We start from the raw sequence: 18,701 nt of genomic DNA on the forward strand, positions 1-18,701 counted from the left end.
TATAGTGTGTTAGTGTGTAATTGTGTAACTGGTACAGCACAGTGTGTCAATGTGTAATTGTGTAATTTTTTGGTACAGCACTGTGTGACTGTGTGTAATCAACCCTGGGAATTACAGGCCAGTTAGTCTTACTTCGGTGGTAGGCAAAGTAATGGAAAAGGTACTGAGGAATAGGATTTCTGAGCATCTGGAAAGACACTGCTTGATTAGAGATAGTCAGCACGGATTTGTGAGGGGTAGGTCTTGCCTTACAAGTCTTATTGACTTCTTTAAGGAGGTGACCAAGTATGTGGATGAAGGTAAAGCAGTGGATGTAGTGTACATGGATTTTAGTAAGGCATTTGATAAGGTTCCCCATTGTAGGCTTGTGCAGAAAGTAAGGAGGCATGGGATAGTGGGAAATTTGGCCAGTTGGATAACAAACTGGCTAACCAGATAGAAGACAGAGAGTGGTGGTGGATGGCAAATATTCAGCCTGGAGCCCAGTTACCAGTGGCGTACCGCAGGGATCAGTTCTGGGTCCTCTGCTGTTTGTGATTTTCATTAACGACTTGGATGAGGGAGTTGAAGGGTGGGTCAGTAAATTTGCAGATGATACGAAGATTGGTGGAGTTGTGGATAGTGAGGAGGGCTGTTGTTGGCTTCAAAGAGACATAGATAGGATGCAGAGCTGGGCTGAGAAGTGGCAGATGGAGTTTAACCCTGACAAGTGTGAGGTTGTCCATTTTGGAAGGACAAATCTGAATGCGGAATACAGGGTTAATGGTAGGGTTCTTGGCAATGTGGAGGAGCAGAGAGATCTCGGGGTCTATGTTCATAGATCTTTGAAAGTTGCCACTCAAGTGGATAGAGCTGTGAAGAAGGCCTATGGTGTGCTAGCGTTCATTAGCAGAGGGATTGAATTTAAGAACCGTGAGGTGATGATGCAGCTGTCCAAAACATTGGTCAGGCCACATTTGGAGTACTGTGTGCAGTTCTGGTCACCTCATTTTAGGAAGGATGTGGAAGCTTTGGAAAAGGTGCAAAGGAGATTTACCAGGATGTTGCCTGGAATGAAGAGTAGGTCGTACGAGGAAAGGTTGAGGGTACTAGGCCTTTTCTCATTAGAACGGAGAAGGATGAGGGGCGACTTGATAGAGGTTTATAAGATGATCAGGGGAATAGATAGAGTAGACAGTCAGAGACTTTTTCCCCGGGTGGAACACACCATTACAAGGGGACATAAATTTAAGATAAATGGTGGAAGATATAGAGGGGAAGTCAGAGGTAGGTTCTTTACCCAGAGAGTAGTGGGGGCATGGAATGTACTGCCTGTGGAAGTAGTTGAGTTGGAAACGTTAGGGACCTTCAAGCGGCTATTGGATAGGTACATGGATTATGGTAGAATAATGAGTGTAGATTAATTTATTCTTAAGGGCAGCACGGTAGCATTGTGGATAGCACAATTGCTTCACAGCTCCAGGGTCCCAGGTTCGATTCCGGCTTGGGTCACTGTCTGTGTGGAGTCTGCACGTCCTCCCCGTGTGTGCGTGGGTTTCCTCCGGGTACTCCGGTTTCCTCCCACAGTCCAAAGATGTGCAGGTTGGGTGGATTGGCCATGATAAATTGCCCATAGTGTCCAAAATTCTATGATTAGCCTAGGACAAAATTTTGGCACAACATCGTGGGCCGAAGGGCCTGTTCTGTGCTGTATTTCTCTATCTATCACTGTGGTGGTGCAACACAGTGTGCCAGTGTGTAATTGTGTAACTGTATTGGTACAGCACAGTGTGTCAGTGTGTAATTATGTAACTATTGGTACAGCACAGTGTGTCAGTGTGTAATTGTGTAACTGTATTCGTACGGCAGTGTGTCAGTGTGTAATTGTGTAACTGTATTGGTACGGCAGTGTGTCAGTGTGTAATTGTGTAACTGTATTGGTACGGCAGTGTGTCAGTGTGTAATTGTGTAACTGTATTGGTACGGCAGTGTGTCAGTGTGTAATTGTGTAACTGTATTGGTACGGCAGTGTGTCAGTGTGTAATTGTGTAACTGTATTAGTACAGCATAGTGTGTTAGTGTGTAATTGTGTAACTATTGGTACAGCATAGTGTGTTAGTGTGTAATTGTGTAACTGTATTCGTACGGCAGTGTGTCAGTGTGTAATTGTGTAACTGTATTGGTACGGCAGTGTGTCAGTGTGTAATTGTGTAACTGTATTAGTACAGCATAGTGTGTTAGTGTGTAATTGTGTAACTATTGGTACAGCATAGTGTGTTAGTGTGTAATTGTGTAACTATTGGTACAGCATAGTGTGTTAGTGTGTAATTGTGTAACTGTATTCGTACGGCAGTGTGTCAGTGTGTAATTGTGTAACTGTATTAGTACAGCATAGTGTGTTAGTGTGTAATTGTGTAACTGTATTGGTACAGCACAGTGTGTCAGTGTGTAATTGTGTAACTGTATTGGTACAGCACAGTGTGTCAGTGTGTAATTGTGTAACTGTATTGGTACAGCACAGTGTGTCAGTGTGTAATTGTGTAACTGTATTGGTACAGCACAGTGTGTCAGTGTGTAATTGTATAACTGTATTGGTACAGCACTGTGTGAGTTTTTAATCGTGTTACTGTAGTCGTTCAGCTCACTGTGAGTATGTAATTGTGTAACTATGGTGGTACAGTGCAGTCTGAAATTCTGCAATTGCAATGATACAGTGCATCTGTAATGAAGTAACGGAGATAGTGCCATTTGATCAGCAATACAGTAACCATATTGGTAAAGTTCAGTCCTTAATGCTGTACGTGAAAGCCACATTGCCGTCTCTGAAGTTGTAACTAATGTGATTGTCATGTTCCAGTATACGTTCACAGTCAATATTTTAAAATTCTGAACACAGACTGTTAAAGTGACAGCGGCAAATCATTTAGCCATTTGTCTTTCAAGCTCCACACAATCCTGAGTCTCAAGAAATACCTAATTCAATCTGGACATTCACAGCCAATCAGAGAAATCAAGTAGCTCTTTGTTTAAGGATGGAATGTCAACAAAAGGACTATAGCATTCTAGCCAGCCCTCTCTTCTGTTGCACCATGAATAAAATAAATATTGAAACTCAATGTGTGTTAGACAAATGTGAATGGTTCCTATCGACATTCCGTTGTATAGTGTTGGTGCCTCACTGAAACTGGATTGAGCGAATTTCAAAGATAAACAAAAAGTGATGTAAAAAAAAACTCAGCAGGTCTCATAGCATCTGTCAGAGTTAACAGTTCAAGTGGAATATAATTCTTCTTTGGACCTTCAGACAACACAATATGTGTCGTTAACATACTGCCACATTTTGGAAAGGACACTTTGAACGTTGCAAGTCACATGGTGAGGAAACTTTTGTTGTCTGCTTTTAAACTCACAGCAATAAGCTATTTTGTAGACAGAGTTCTAACAAAAAGCCATTAAACCCGTTGTGAGTCACCTAAGCAGCCAATCTAATAAGCAGCAACACCTTGGAAGTAGGATGAGTTCCCCCAACCTGTTCTAAATTTCACGTGCAAACAAATCTCCTAAAAATTCAGCTACAGGAGGCCTCACAGCTTACTGAGAATCCTCTTCTTCTTACAAGACCCTCACTTCAACAAACGCATCACCTCATCTAAGAAGCTGCAGGCCTGCCGGAAAAGCGATTGAGACAATCGTAATTTTTAATTGTATTGTTTTACCTTTGTCGATATCTAATATTGGTATGTGTGAAAGTGTGTGTGTGAGAGTGTGTCAAATGAATGAGATATAATTTTTAAACACCTGGGACAAGTGGATGATAATAGATAACTTTCATTTTTCAAATTCACAAAAAGCTTGCTGCTGGGATAATTGAAATTGAGACAATCACTCTGAAGGTTACAAAACCTCTTTGCTTACAAAATTATTGACCATGGGCAGATAAAAGGAAGACATGGACCCGTAACGCCTTCAGAGTGCCAACTTCTGGCGGAGTACCCCTCTCGATGGACATACCCAACGCTGTATATTCCAAAGCCCATTTCTCACTCACCCTTTCCCACTCAAGCTGGGTAAGGCAGGAGCAGTGAAGTGTGGACTAACTGTACACAGAGAGATAGGAAACACCCCCCTTTGATGGCACTATCTTCAGTAAAGGGGGTGTCTAAAGGGACAATTTAAGTTTCAAAGGTAAGGGGTTCAGACAACTAAGGGGAGGAGTTAGGGGATGGGCTGAGGGGAGGTGAGGTCGAGAACGGAACCTGGGAGGATAGGAAGAGGGTTGGGGTGGGGATGTTTGGGGTGGTTCTGCTGCAAGGTTGTGTGTGCGTGTGTGTGGGGATGTCCTGTGTGAGGGGGGGGGGGGGGGGGGGGGGTCTGGGTTTGTTAAAGATTACTCTGGAATTGAAGTGTTTTTTCCCTCTAAATCTTTCAGAGTAACCATCAGGGTAAAATTGGTAGAACCATCCAAAGTTAGCGATGTAAATCGCTTCTGTCAGATGGTTCTTGGCCCAGTGCAGTTGCCCAGATGAAGTTAGCGCTTCTGGGCAATTTCTGGGTAAACCCTTATTTTGCAACTTCCTGGAGGGATTCGCTGGTGCATCATTGGGGTTCCACCTAAATGTGGGGCTGGGGAACCAAGATGTGTGGGCCATAAATTATGTCCATGAGGATGCAGTGCAGTCTGCATGATATAACTGTAATGGCACAGTACAACCTGTAATACTTTAACTGTAATATTATAGAATCTTTACAGTGCATAAGGAGACTATTCAGCCTATTTAGTCTGCACCGACCCTTGGAAAGAGCACCCTAATCTAGGCCCACATCCCTACCCTACCCCTGTAACCCCACCTAACCTTTGGACACTAAGGGCAATTTAGAATGGCCAATCCACCTAACCTGCACATCTTTGGACTGTGAGAGGAAACCGGAGCATCCGGAGGAAACCCACGCAGACACGGGGAGAACGTGCAGACTCCGCACAGACAGTCACCCAAGGACGGAATTGAACTCGGGTTCCTGGCGCTGCTAAATATCCCCTTAGTGTCAGAAAAAAGGTTAGGTGAGGTTACTGGGTTACGGGGATAAGGTGGAGGTGTGGGTTTCAGTAGAGTGCTCTTTCCAAGGGCCGGTGCAGACTCAATGGGCCCAATGGCCTCCTTCTGCACTATAGTAGATTCAGTGAGCTGTAATAATACATTACGGTCCGTAATGCAGTAACTGTAATGATTTATAGCAGCAAATGATACATTTTGTTATGAGTTATAGAAACTGGTGCTCTTTTTATCTGATGGATGTATTCAAGGTAAAATAGACTATAATAAGATCTGAAAGAGAGAAATGTATCCTTTCTTGCCATTAAGCTAACAGCTCGTGGGTATGAATTTAAAATCAATACTAAAATAACAAAGGGAGAGGAGTGTTCTAATGCAGGTGCCTGTTAGGATATGGAATCTGCTCAGGGAAACAATAAGAAGTCTCACAACACCAGGTTCAAGTCCAACATGTTTGTTTCAAACACTAGCTTTCGGAGCCCTGCTCCTTCCTCCACCCATTCACCTGAGGACAACATTCACCTGTTGTCAGACTTCTTACTGTGCTCACCCCAGTCCAACGCCGGCATCTCCACATCAGGGAAACAATGGGCGAAGCAGAATCTACAAAGGCTTGTGAAAAGGAAGTGGATAAATAATTGAAAATGAATCTAAAAGGTTTTGTGGGAAGAGCGAGAGAATGAGACTAATTGGAGGGTTGGCACAGACTCAATGGGCCAAATGGCTTTCTTCCATGCTTAGAAATTCTGTAAAAATGTTAGCTATGAAAACCTTTATGTATCTATCCCCAGAGCTGCGATTGATGGTGGTATTGACCTTGGCCCAGGTTCTTTTGCTTCCAAGTCGAGAGGTGGGCGTTCTAAGTTCAGAGATGTTAGGAGTACTGAAGGAGTGTTCCATTGATGGAGATGCCCTTCTCACTTTGAGATTTATCTAAAGCCTATCCTTATTTCTATATTTAAGACCTAATTCATTCTTTGATGAAACAATTCATAAATCATTGGATGTGAGACTGGATGGAACACGGCCCGTCTGATCTTTGTTTTTACTGTCAAAAAGCTAATCACTTGCATTTGTCATTATTGAAGCTTTAATGATTTTGTTTTAGCTATGCCTGGGATGTGAGCATTACTGCAAGGTCAGCATTTGACTGCATCCCTCACTGCCATTGAAACTGTGGTAGTGAGCTGCCATCTTGAACTGTTGCAATCCTTCTGCTGTAGGCACACCCACCGTGCTGTTAAAACAACTGTAAAGGAACGACAATATAGTTCCCAGTCAGCATGGTGTGTGGCTTAGAGGGGAAATTGCAGGTGGTGGTGTTCCCATGTATTTGCTGCCCTTGTCCTTCTCGACGGTAGAGGGTTTGGAAGTTGCTGTTGAAGAAGCCTTGGCGAGTCGCTCCAAGGGTCACGCGGCTGCCACTGTTTGCCAGTGGTGGAGAGAGTGAATGTTTACGGTAATGGGTAAGATTCTGACCAAGTGGGGCTGCTTTGTCCTGGATAGTGTTGAGCTTGAGTGTTGGTTAAATTGCACTTCACCCAGGAAAGTGGAGAGTATTCATTACACTCCTAACCTGTGCCTTGTACATGGTGGACAGGCTTTGGGGAGTCCGGAGGTGAGTTACTCGCTGTAGAATTCCAGGTGTCTGCTCTTGCAGCACGGCATTGGTGTAGCTCGTCCATTTAAGTATCTGAACCATGGTAACCCCCAAGGTGTTACTGGTGGGGGATTCAGCGATGGTAATGCTGCAGAATATCAAGGGGAGATGGTTAGATTCTCGCCTGTTGGAGATGATCATTGCCTGGCAGTTGAGTTGCGAATGCGTTTTACTTGCGTGTTACTGAGGCATGTCCGTTGATCCTTATTGGATGATATATTTTGGCAATGGACAGTGAAAGTAAATGATAGAATAGGCCAGCATAAGAGGGGCCATTGGCCCATTAACCCTTTAACTCCTTCAAATAGCAATCAAATGAATCTCACAATTTCCCTTTTGAATACTCAACAAATTAATTCCTTTTCTCTTTCCTTTAATATTGATTCCGTGTGCACTCACGGAAGGGCAAAACTACAGAGGAATTTCCATTTATTCTGACAGGGCAGTGTAGGCTCGTGCAATTATTATTATTATTTTCCTAGATGCTGTGACCCTAATTGTACGTACGCTGACTGGTTAACTGTGGGGGTGGGGAATGCTGTAAAAACTGCGGCCAGTAACTGGGCCCTTCCTAAATGATCCACATAATAAGTAGCACAGGCTCTTCTCGGGATTTGATTTGACATTAGCATCACGGTCACATTTCACCTTGATAGAACTCAACAATTCTCTATCACTGTTATAGTTCAGCAGCGGCTGGCATTGCAGACTAACAAAATTGTCAAATTAGCCCAAGCTGTTGTCCCTGACAACCCACATCATTGCATGCCTCCAATAGTGAAAGCTTGCAACATCTGTATTCGGAACATTCAGTCTGTCGTTTGTGCACTGGCGTCAGACTGGGGTGGATTCAGTGATGTTGATGGTTTGCGAATGCTGAGCGCAGCGATCAGGGGCAGAGAGTTTAGTGTCTCAGTTCTCCGTTCCAGCAGTTGTAACAGTTACATTCCGGCCCCGACCTCATTAATCATGCAGCTGGGTGTAATGCACCGTATTCCCCGGTGGGGCAGGCCTGATGGCGCATAGGCCGCTGCCCCAACCAGGCGCCATATTGACAAGGTACCCAACACCAGCGACCCACTGTTGAAGAGAGATGATGGACCTCCTGAAAATAAAGAGGGATTTCTGAGACTGGGCAGATGGACGCCCCTCACCCGAGGACCCCGAATCTGGAAGGTACCATATTGTTCCTGACGTGTTTTGCATGAGTGTGTTTTCCCGCTGGCATATTGAAGAATCGGGCTTGGGTAGTCGGCCTTCATCTGTAATCCCATTAGCAGGATGCATGTGGGCCTCCAGAGCGTTTCCTAATCCGCCGTGGTGGGCATCAGTGGGAAAATCCCATGGGAATTTCATGTTGGCGTGAAACCGGTCCCTCAGCATCCCATTGAACCCGCCAGTGGGAGAATTCCACCCTATGTTGTCTGATATTTTTCAGCTTTATTACACAGAGGGTGGTACATATATGGAATGAGCAACCGGAGGAAGTGGTTGAGGCAGAGACATTGACAACATTTAAAAGGCGTACGGAATGCTTGCCTTCATTGGACGGGGCATCGAATATAAAAACTGGCAAGTCATGCTGCAGTTGTATAGAACCTTGGTAAAGCCGGATTTGGAATATTGCGCACAATTCTGGTCGCCACACTACCGGAAGGATGTGGAGGCTTTGGAGAGGGTGCACAGGAGGTTTACCAGGATGTTGCCTGGTCTGGAGGGTGTTAGCTGTGTGCAGAGGCTGAATAGACTCGGACTGTTTTCATTAGATAGACGGAGGTTGAAGGGTGACCCTGATAGAGGTCGACAAGATTATGAGGGGCATGGGTAGAGTGGATGGGCAGCCACTCTTTCCCAGGGTGAGAGGTCAGTCACCAGGGGGCACAGGTTTAAGGTCTATGGGGCAAAGTTTAGAGGAGGCAGGATTTTACGCAGAGGGTGATGATTGCCAGGGGAGGTTGTGGAAGCAGATACGTTAACGACGTTCAAAAGGCAATTACATGGATAGGATGGGTACAGAGGGATACGGCACTAGGAGGCGCTGAGGGTTTTGGCCAAGGTTGGTATCATGACCGGTGTAGGCTTGGAGGGCCGAAGGGCCTGTTCCTGTGCTGTATTGTTCTTTGTTCTTTGAGGTTGCCATTACAGAATCTAAAACATTTGTTTTGAATTACATTGTAAAGTCAGGGGATCTAATGGAAAGAACGCTGGGGTGGATTCTCCGTTTTTCGGACTATGTCCACATGCCATCGTGAAAGCTGTGGTCTTTTATGCCAGGAAAATTGGGGTATTGCAGGGGGCTCACTACTCCAGCTGCAGATAGGGCCCCCGCAGTTCCGTGTCAGAGGCCGCGCATGCACACTGCGACGGGCTCCAGCGGCCACGCCATGCTGCATGGCGAACTCAGCCCATGGACTGGACCGCCGAAGTAATACCCCGCATTGGCTGTTCGCCCGACCCAGACCACCCACACACATATCCCCCAGTCCCGAATGAGCCCCCACCCCCCGCCCTCCGATCGGCCCTCCCCTGACTGTGGTGGCCCCGGACTGAGTCCACACCCGCCACGTGGGTATCGCAGACGGTGGGACCGTGAGTGTCCCACGCTGTTGGGAATTCGGCCAGTCGGGGACGGAGAATCGCGGGACGGGCCTCTCAGCCAATGGCCTGAGGCGGTGGATACTCGCCGCAGTGTACTCCCCGAGTACGCCGCATTTCGGGTGACGGAGAATCGTGGAAACGGCGCCGGTCCCGATTTCGTGCGGGAAAACGGATTCTCCGCCCTGTCGCCGAACACGATTTGGGCGTCGGGCTGCTGAGAATCCAACCCACTCATTAGAAAATGTAAATTAGTGATGGCGAGTATCAAACTAAAAATTCCTGACCCTGGGTTAAGCATTTATTGATGAATTGGAGGTGATCATTGATGAGTGAACTTCATTAATTTTGCTTTCCTGACTTTTAAACTTTCTGATATAGATGAAGCCTTGTGACCCTGAAATCTATCCAGTGTATTGATCATACTCAGCACGGTAGCATGGTGGTTAGCATAAATGCTTCACAGCTCCAGGGTCCCAGGTTCAATTCCCGGCTGGGTCACTGTCTGTGTGGAGTCTGCACGTCCTCCCTGTGTGTGCGTGGGTTTCCTCCGGGTGCTCCGGTTTCCTCCCACAGTCCAAAGATGTGCGGGTTAGGTGGATTGGCCATGCTAAATTGCCCGTAGTGTCCTAAAAAGTAAGGTTAAGGGGGGGGGTTGATGGGTTACGGGTATAGGGTGGATACGTGGGTTTGAGTAGGGTAATCATTGCTCGGCACAACATCGAGGGCCGAAGGGCCTGTTCTGTGCTGTACTGTTCTATTCTATTCTATTCATACTCACAGCAGACATTTCTTTCAAACGCAATCATCACAGGCGAAAGATTATACAATCAGATAAGACCCAATTAAATAACCTGGTCCTTAAAATTTACCCACTGTTTTGACCAATTTTTCATCAGCCACCCACAATTTTGTTTTATTCCTTCCCGGGATGTGGGTGTTGCTGGCTCGGCAGTTTATTCCCTAATGGTGACCCCCATTACAAAATATTCTTCCCAAATATGGATACTTTTGTCGGTATCTTGTTGAGACGTTGGGGGAGATCGCCTGGCGGGTACGCCAGCTGAACCACGCGCCAGTCAGACAGTGGCAAGATCAGTGCCGAGCCTTGCCCCGGAGAGCACAAGATTCCGGCCTTTGTATTGGTTGTCAGGGAAACCTACATTGTGCCGATGTCTTCCTACTTCCTGTCATTCCATCTCATTGAAAAACTCTGAATCCACATTTTCGTACAATTTGGGATTTTTTTTCTAATACTTTATGAGGAATTTATCTTAAAGGCCATTGCCTAATTCAGGTTGATCAAAATGAAAACTACAAAGTTTATTTATTTGTGGTGGCTGTATATGGGCATGATTCAGCCACCCCGCTGTGCCTGGCGAGGATCCAGGAGGTACAGGTGAACCGCATGTGATCCCCAAATCGGACTCCGCGTCGATCGCGGATCAGCCGACTCGCTCTGCCTGCCGCAATCTGGATCTGAATATTTAAATGGGCCTCACGGTTCATTCAAATACCCGGACGCTGGATTCACCTGGTGCCCGGGACTCAGCGACGGTGCCTGGGAGACCTTGCTGCTTGGACCAGGCATAATGGTACCTGGGGATGGGTTTCCCAGGCTATTGGAGATCCCCCGGCTGGTCAGGGCCAGGGCAGGGTGGCACCCTGGCACTTCCCTAGCACCTGGGCATTGTGGCACTGCCGGCCTGGTAACCTAACTGTGCCACCCAGGCACCCTGGCAGTACCACCCAGGCACCCTGGCAGTGCCACCCAGGCACCCTGGCAGTGCCACCCTGGCAGTTACAGTGTGCCGGGATCATGCCAGGATTCCAGGCTGGCAGCGTCAGGGTGTCCCGGTGCCGGGTTGGCACTGCCAGGGGTCAGGGCCCAGACGGCCTTGCCAAGTAGAGGGGGTGAGAGGGGGTTCTGGGGGGGCTTTGCTTGGTGGGTGGGTTGAAGGGAGTCACAAAAGTAGGGTGGGGGGGGGAGGATCGGGGCTGACGATTTGCGACCTCGGTAGAGAGTAACCCCCCAAGCCCTAGAAAATGGCAAATCCGTTGGAAAGCCGGGTGTTACCCGACTCTGCAGCTGCCGAGAAATACCGCCCTAAATGTGCTGTTTAACAGACTTTTACTTCAATCCGCTGACTTGCCCCCTACGACTTTGAATTTCTAAAATTGCAGGTACTCTAGATTGTGATATCCCTGAATCCAGACTGTAAAATACTGTGACACGATCCTCCGCAAAACCTTTTTCTCCTTTCATTAAAAAAAGCAAAAACTAATAATCCATGCACTGCTTGCACTTAGTATCAGAATGAAATAATAAACGGCTGTCTTCCCCAGATAACAATCTTCATTATTATATCAACAATCTTTACTAGTGTCAGAAGTTGGTTTACACTAACACTGCAGTGAAGTTGCTGTGAAAAGCCCCTAGTCGCCACATTCCGGCGCCTGTTCGGGTACACAGAGGGAAAATTCAGAATGTCCAAGTCACCTAACAGCACGTCTTTCGGGACTTGTGTGAGGAAACCGGAGCACCCGGAGGGAAACCCTCGCAGACACGGGGAGAAGGTGCAGACTCCGCACAGTGACCCAAGCCCGGAATTGAAACCGGGTCACCCTGGCGCTGTGAAACAACAGTGCTAACCACTGTGCTACCATGCCGCACATAAAACGCAGTCTCCTGAGCACATTTCACAGAAATGGTCTCCGTTTGCTTTTACCTCTGATATGAGAAGCTGAAAAGGAGAAAATGTTGCCCATGGGGGGGTAACATGGTAGCTTGAACCTTCAGCTGGATCACCAGTCCTGGAAACAGCACCTGCCGTCACTTTCAAAAACATTTGAAAAAGTTTCCTTTAACAATAGTTGTAGAACTTGCCTGCGAATTTGCTGAGATTGATTGTATGACCAAGGGTCACATTATAAGGGTCTAATACCCTTTTATACCGAGATTATATCCGAAGAGAATTGTATTACTTTGCTGCATGCGACCTAGAAGCCACTCCCAGATCAGTACCCGCTCGCCTTCTTTCTCTTTTCAATTTGTTCAGCAGCATCCATGTACTCGCTTTTATTTCCGTTTCTTTATCTTTGCTATCTGCGTATTTGTGGTCCCCAATTTAGTTTGGTGCTGAATTTGAGTATCAAGGTTCACTAATTTATTGTGCTCCAAATGATGCTGGTGTTTCCTCTGGCGATCGCTCTGTGGCACAACTTCTCCCGGCCCCTTGCTGCCACCCAACTGCTTCCTGCTTCCCTCTGCCTCGTGCTGTCAGGGTCTGTTATGTAAGGCGCTGTGCTGCTTAAAACCAGGTAAGAGTGCCCCTCGCACAATTTCATCGCAGATCAATAATGTGGAGATAGCCACTAAATGGGATTAATGAGGAAGTACCGTGATCAAACAATTCACATTAAAGGAGGCATCAGAGAATACTTAGAACACAGCCCTGTTTGTTTCTCATGCTTCAGATACAGGAAATGCTTGGATCACTTCCTGACTTGGATTTTTTTTTCATCATCAAACAAAGGCAATCTAGTTCTTTTTTTTTAAAAAGCGGAACCAAAAATTTCTCTGCCCCTCAGGAACTGAGGCAAAGGACCTTTTCTTATGCAGACACCTGAGCAGATCAGCATTCGTCCTTGCAAGCCGCATCTGACAACCAAATCCAATTAAGCTTCAGAGGTTGTGATATCAAAGGAGTCAATTTATTTTCGATTTTGCACATCCGCTTATGAATTGAATTCTCTGCCATTTTATCCACAAAGCAAATTAGGACATGGTTAACCTCCAGCTCTTGTATTAGTCAGCTGCTCGTCTCAGTCTGACACAGTGTTTGGAATTTTATGACAAAATCTGTGTCTTTATTCTAAAGTACTAATTTACTGGTAATTTGATTATTTGGGGTAAAATTGACGTTCCATTCTGTGTACGGAATCGGTATTTCATTTGGAATATCAAATGGATCAGAAATTTGATTATTTGAACCCCAGAATAAGGAAGGCAACACCAACCAACACTGACCATAAAACGCAATCCAGGTCCAACTTTCCACAGAATCCCCACAGTGCAGAAGGAGGCCATTTGGCCCATCGAGTCTGCACCGACACTCTGAAAGAGCACTCTAAACTTGACCCACATCCCCAATCTATCCCCATAACCCCACCTAAACTGCACATCTTTGGGCTGTGGGAGGAAACCGGAGCCCCCGGAGGAAACCCACGCACACAGGGGGAGAAGATGCAAACTCCACACAGGCAGTCACCCTTGGGCCGGAATTGAACCCGGGTCCCTGGCGCTGTGAGGCAGCCGTGCTAACCCCTGTGCCACTGTGCCGTCCTCATTTTTCTCAGTGAAAACATTTGGCCTGGCTTTTTCAGAGTGTTAGTGCGGTTTGAGTAGCTTGTCCAAACCTAAATATAGGTCTAGTGAGTGTGAGTAGTGGTTTGTGTGGGTCTAGTGAGGGTGATCAGTGGTTTGTGTGGGTCTAAGTGAGTGTGAGTAGTGGTTTGTGTGGGTCCAGTGAGTGTGAGTAGTGGTTTGTGTGGGTCAAGTGAGTGTGAGTAGTGGTTTGTGTGGGTCAAGTGAGTGTGAGTCATGGTTTGTGTGGGTCTAGTGAGTGTGAGTGGTTTGTGTGGGTCTAGTGAGTGTGAGTACTGGTTTGTGTGGGTCTCAGTGAGTGTGAGTACTGGTTTGTGTGGGTCTAGTGAGTGTGAGTAGTGGTTTGTGTGGGTCTAGTGAGTGTGAGTAGTGGTTTGTGTGGGTTGAGTGAGTGTGAGTAGTGGTTTGTGTGGGTCTAAGTGAGTGTGAGTAGTGGTTTGTGTGGGTCTCAGTGAGTGTGAGTCGTAGTTTGTGTGGGTCTAAGTGAGTGTGAGTAGTGGTTTGTGTGGGTCTAAGTGAGTGTGAGTAGTGGTTTGTGTGGGTCTAGTGAGTGTGAGTAGTGGTTCGTGTGGGTCGAGTGAGTGTGAGTAGTGGTTTGTGTGCGTCTCAGTGAGTGTGAGTAGTGGTTTGTGTGGGTCTAGTGAGTGTGAGTGGTTTGTGTGCGTCTAGTGAGTGTGAGTACTGGTTTGTGTGGGTCTAAGTGAGTGTGAGTAGTGGTTTGTGTGGGTCTACGTGAGTGTGAGTAGTGGTTTGTGTGCATCTCAGTGAGTGTGAGTAGTGGTTTGTGTGGGTCTACGTGAGTGTGAGTAGTGGTTTATGTGCGTCTCAGTGAGTGTGAGTAGTGGTTTGTGTGGGTCGAGTGAGTGTGAGTAGTGGTTTGTGTGGGTCTAGTGAGTGTGAGTCGTGGTTTGTGTGGGTCTGTGAGTGTGAATAGTGGTTTGTGTGGGTCGAGTGAGTGTGAGTAGTGGTCTGTATGCGTCTCAGTAAGTGTGAGTAGTGGTTTGTGTGGGTCTAGTGAGTGTGAGTAGTGGTTTGTGTGGGTCTAGTGAGTGTGAATAGTGGTTTGTGTGGGTCTAGTGAGTGTGAGTAGTGGTTTGTGTGGGTTGAGTGAGTGTGAGTAGTGGTTTGTGTGGGTCTAGTGAGTGTGAGTAGTGGTTTGTGTGGGTCTAAGTGAGTGTGAGTAGTGGTTTGTGTGGGTCTAGTGAGTGTGAGTAGTGGTTTGTGTGGGTCGAGTGAGTGTGAGTAGTGGTTTGTGTGGGTCTAAGTGAGTGTGAGTAGTGGTTTGTGTGGGTCTACGTGAGTGTGAGTAGTGGTTTGTGTGCATCTCAGTGAGTGTGAGTAGTGGTTTGTGTGGGTCTACGTGAGTGTGAGTAGTGGTTTGTGTGGGTCTACGTGAGTGTGAGTAGTGGTTTATGTGCGCCTCAGTGAGTGTGAGTAGTGGTTTGTGTGGGTCGAGTGAGTGTGAGTAGTGGTTTGTGTGGGTCTAGTGAGTGTGAATAGTGGTTTGTGTGGGTCGAGTGAGTGTGAGTAGTGGTCTGTATGCGTCTCAGTAAGTGTGAGTAGTGGTTTGTGTGGGTCTAGTGAGTGTGAGTAGTGGTTTGTGTGGGTCTAGTGAGTGTGAGTAGTGGTTTGTGTGGTCTAGTGAGTGTGAGTCGTGGTTTGTGTGGGTCTGTGAGTGTGAGTAGTGGTTTGTGTGGGTCTAGTGAGTGTGAGTAGTGGTTTGTGTGGGTCTGTGAGTGTGAGTAGTGGTTTGTGTGGGTCTAGTGAGTGTGAGTAGTGGTTTGTGTGGGTCTAGTGAGTGTGAGTAGTAGTTTGTGTGGGTCCAGTGAGTGTGAGTCGTGGTTTGTGTGGGTCTGTGAGTGTGAGTAGTGGTTTGTGTGGGTCTAGTGAGTGTGAGTAGTGGTTTGTGTGGGTCTAGTGAGTGTGAGTAGTGGTTTGTGTGGGTCTACGTGAGTGTGAGTTGTGGTTTGTGTGCATCTCAGTGAGTGTGAGTAGTGGTTTGTGTGGGTCTAGTGAGTGTGAGTAGTAGTTTGTGTGGGTCTAGTGAGTGTGAGTAGTGGTTTGTGTGGGTCTAGTGAGTGTGAGTACTGGTTTGTGTGGGTCTCAGTGAGTGTGAGTAGTAGTTTGTGTGGGTCTAGTGAGTGTGAGTAGTGGTTTGTGTGGGTCTACGTGAGTGTGAGTAGTGGTTTGTGTGCATCTCAGTGAGTGTGAGTAGTGGTTTGTGTGGGTCTACGTGAGTGTGAGTAGTGGTTTGTGTGCATCTCAGTGAGTGTGAGTAGTGGTTTGTGTGGGTCGAGTGAGTGTGAGTAGTGGTTTGTGTGGGTCTAGTGAGTGTGAATAGTGGTTTGTGTGGGTCGAGTGAGTGTGAGTAGTGGTTTGTGTGGGTCTAGTGAGTGTGAGTCGTGGTTTGTGTGGGTCTAGTGAGTGTGAGTCGTGGTTTGTGTGGGTCTGTGAGTGTGAGTCGTGGTTTGTGTGGGTCTAGTGAGTGTGAGTAGTAGTTTGTGTGGGTCTAGTGAGTGTGAGTAGTAGTTTGTGTGGGTCTAGTGAGTGTGAGTAGTGGTTTGTGTGGGTCTCAGTGAGTGTGAGTAGTAGTTTGTGTGGGTCTCAGTGAGTGTGAGTAGTGGTTTGTGTGGGTCTAGTGAGTGTGAGTAGTGGTCTGTGTGCGTCTCAGTAAGTGTGAGTAGTGGTTTGTGTGGGTCTCAGTAAGTGTGAGTAGTGGTTTGTGTGGGTCTCAGTGAGTGTGAGTAGTAGTTTGTGTGGGTCTAGTGAGTGTGAGTCGTGGTTTGTGTGGGTCTAGTGAGTGTGAGTAGTAGTTTGTGTGGGTCTAAGTGAGTGTGAGTCGTGGTTTGTGTGGGTCTAGTGAGTGTGAGTAGTAGTTTGTGTGGGTCTAGTGAGTGTGAGTAGTAGTTTGTGTGGGTCTAGTGAGTGTGAGTAGTAGTTTGTGTGGGTCTAGTGAGTGTGAGTAGTAGTTTGTGTGGGTCTAGTGAGTGTGAGTAGTGGTTTGTGTGGGTCTAGTGAGTGTGAGTCGTGGTATGTGTGGGTCTCAGTGAGTGTGAGTAATAGTTTGTGTGGGTCTAGTGAGTGTGAGTCGTGGTTTGTGTGGGTCTAAGTGAGTGTGAGTAGTAGTTTGTGTGGGTCTCAGTGAGTGTGAGTAGTGGTATGTGTGGGTCTAGTGAGTGTGAGTAGTAGTTTGTGTGGGTCTAGTGAGTGTGAGTAGTAGTTTGTGTGGGTCTAGTGAGTGTGAGTCGTGGTATGTGTGGGTCTCAGTGAGTGTGAGTAATAGTTTGTGTGGGTCTAGTGAGTGTGAGTCGTGGTTTGTGTGGGTCTAGTGAGTGTGAGTCGTGGTTTGTGTGGGTCTCAGTGAGTGTGAGTCGTGGTTTGTGTGGGTCTCAGTGAGTGTGAGTAGTGGTTTGTGTGGGCCTCAGTGAGTGTGAGTAGTAGTTTGTGTGGGTCTAGTGAGTGTGAGTAGTGGTTTGTGTGCGTCTAAGTGAGTGTGAGTAGTGGTTTGTGTGGGTCTAGTGAGTGTGAGTAGTGGTTTGTGTGGGTCTAGTGAGTGTGAGTAGTGGTTTGTGTGGGTCTGTGAGTGTGGACCAGGACAGATTGTTGGTGATGTATATATCTAGGAATTTGAAGCTGTCAACCATCTCCACCTCAGCCCCGTTGATACAGACAGGGGTGTGTACGATACTTTGCTTCCTGAAGTCAATGACCAGCTGTTCAGTTTTTTTGACATTGAGGGAGAAATTGTTGTTCCACCACTTCACTAGGTCCTCTACCTCCCTCCTGTATTCTGACTCATCGTTATGAGATCTGACCCACTACGGTCATGTCATCAGCAAACTTGAAAATGGAGTTGGAGCAAAATGTTGTCATGCAGTCGCGTGTGTGTACAGGGAGTAGAGTAGGGGGGTAAGTACGTAGCCTTGCGGAGCCCCGGTGTTGAGGAACATCGTGTTGTTGTTTATCCTTGCTGATAGTAAATGGGTCAGCAAATCAAGGATCCAGTTGCAGAGGGAGGAACCGAGTCCTAGGTTTGGAGTTTTGATATGAACTTGGCTGAGGCGGGCGGCATGGTGGCGTAGTGGTTAGCACTGCTGTCTGCAGCACAGAGGACCCGGGTTCAAACCCGGCCTCGGGTCACTGTCCGTGTGGAGTTTGCACATTCTCCCCGTCTCTGCCTGGGTTTCACCCCACAACCCAAAGATGTGCAGGCTAGGTGGATTGGCCAAGCTAAATTACCCCTCAATTAGAAAAAATAATTGGGTTCTTGAAATTTATTTTTAAAAATGAGCTTGGCAGGGATTATGGTGTTGAAGGCGGAGCTATAGTCAATGAATAGGAGTCTGATGTAGGAGTCCTTGTTGTCAAGACGCTCCAGGGATGAGTGTAGGGCCAGGGAGATGGTGTCTGCTGTGGGCCGATTGTGGCGGTATGTGAATTGCAGTGTATCAAGGCATTCTGGGAGTATGGAGTTGATGTGCCTCATGACCAACTCTCGAAGCGCTTCATAATGATCGATGCGGACGGTAGCTGTTGAGGCACATTGCCTGGTCTTCTTTGGCACCAGTATGATGGTGCAATGTACAAATAAAAACAATCTACACTTGTGGGTCTAACATTTGACAGGCAACTGGTGTCAGGAGAGAGATTTGAAGGTGAGGATGCTTGTGCTGTCTACTATAATGTTGGTCATCATAAGAATGGAAAAGTGATTGTGCAGAATGGGCTGTAAAAGAAGTGCAAGGGGCGGGATTCTCTGACCCCAGGGCCAGGCAGGAGAATCGCCGCAACCACGCCACGCCGCCATGGGGCGGGATTCTCTGAGCCCCGCGCCAGGCAGGAGAATCGCCGCCATGACGCCGGCACGCGATTCTCCGACGAGCAAAGAATCTGCTCCGTTTGCGCTGGCGCGTTTGACGCGGCACCGGTAGCGGGCCGCTGTCCGAGGCCAGGCCGCCAATTCTCCGGCCTAGTTGGGCCAAGCGGCCGTGCGGAAACGCCGCCATCCACACCTGGTCGCAGCCGGCGG

General features: G+C 47.3%; 1 protein-coding gene across 4 annotated transcripts in view; it reads left to right on the top strand.

Annotated features, from left to right (window-relative positions):
* Positions 1 to 18,701, top strand: part of si:dkey-97m3.1 (fatty acyl-CoA reductase 1) — a 242,214-nt gene that overhangs the window by 46,158 nt on the left and 177,355 nt on the right. The window contains exon 1 of one of the 4 annotated variants that reach the window (XM_038780544.1): positions 12,584 to 12,606. The exons of the other annotated variants lie outside the window; for them this stretch is intronic. The gene's annotated coding sequence lies outside the window, so the exon portion shown is untranslated. Of the gene's footprint in view, positions 1 to 12,583; positions 12,607 to 18,701 lie in introns of those variants that run through there. 4 annotated transcript variants of the gene reach the window in all.

Source organism: Scyliorhinus canicula, chromosome 20 (assembly GCF_902713615.1).
Source record: "Scyliorhinus canicula chromosome 20, sScyCan1.1, whole genome shotgun sequence".
NCBI classification, from domain to species: domain Eukaryota; kingdom Metazoa; phylum Chordata; class Chondrichthyes; order Carcharhiniformes; family Scyliorhinidae; genus Scyliorhinus; species Scyliorhinus canicula.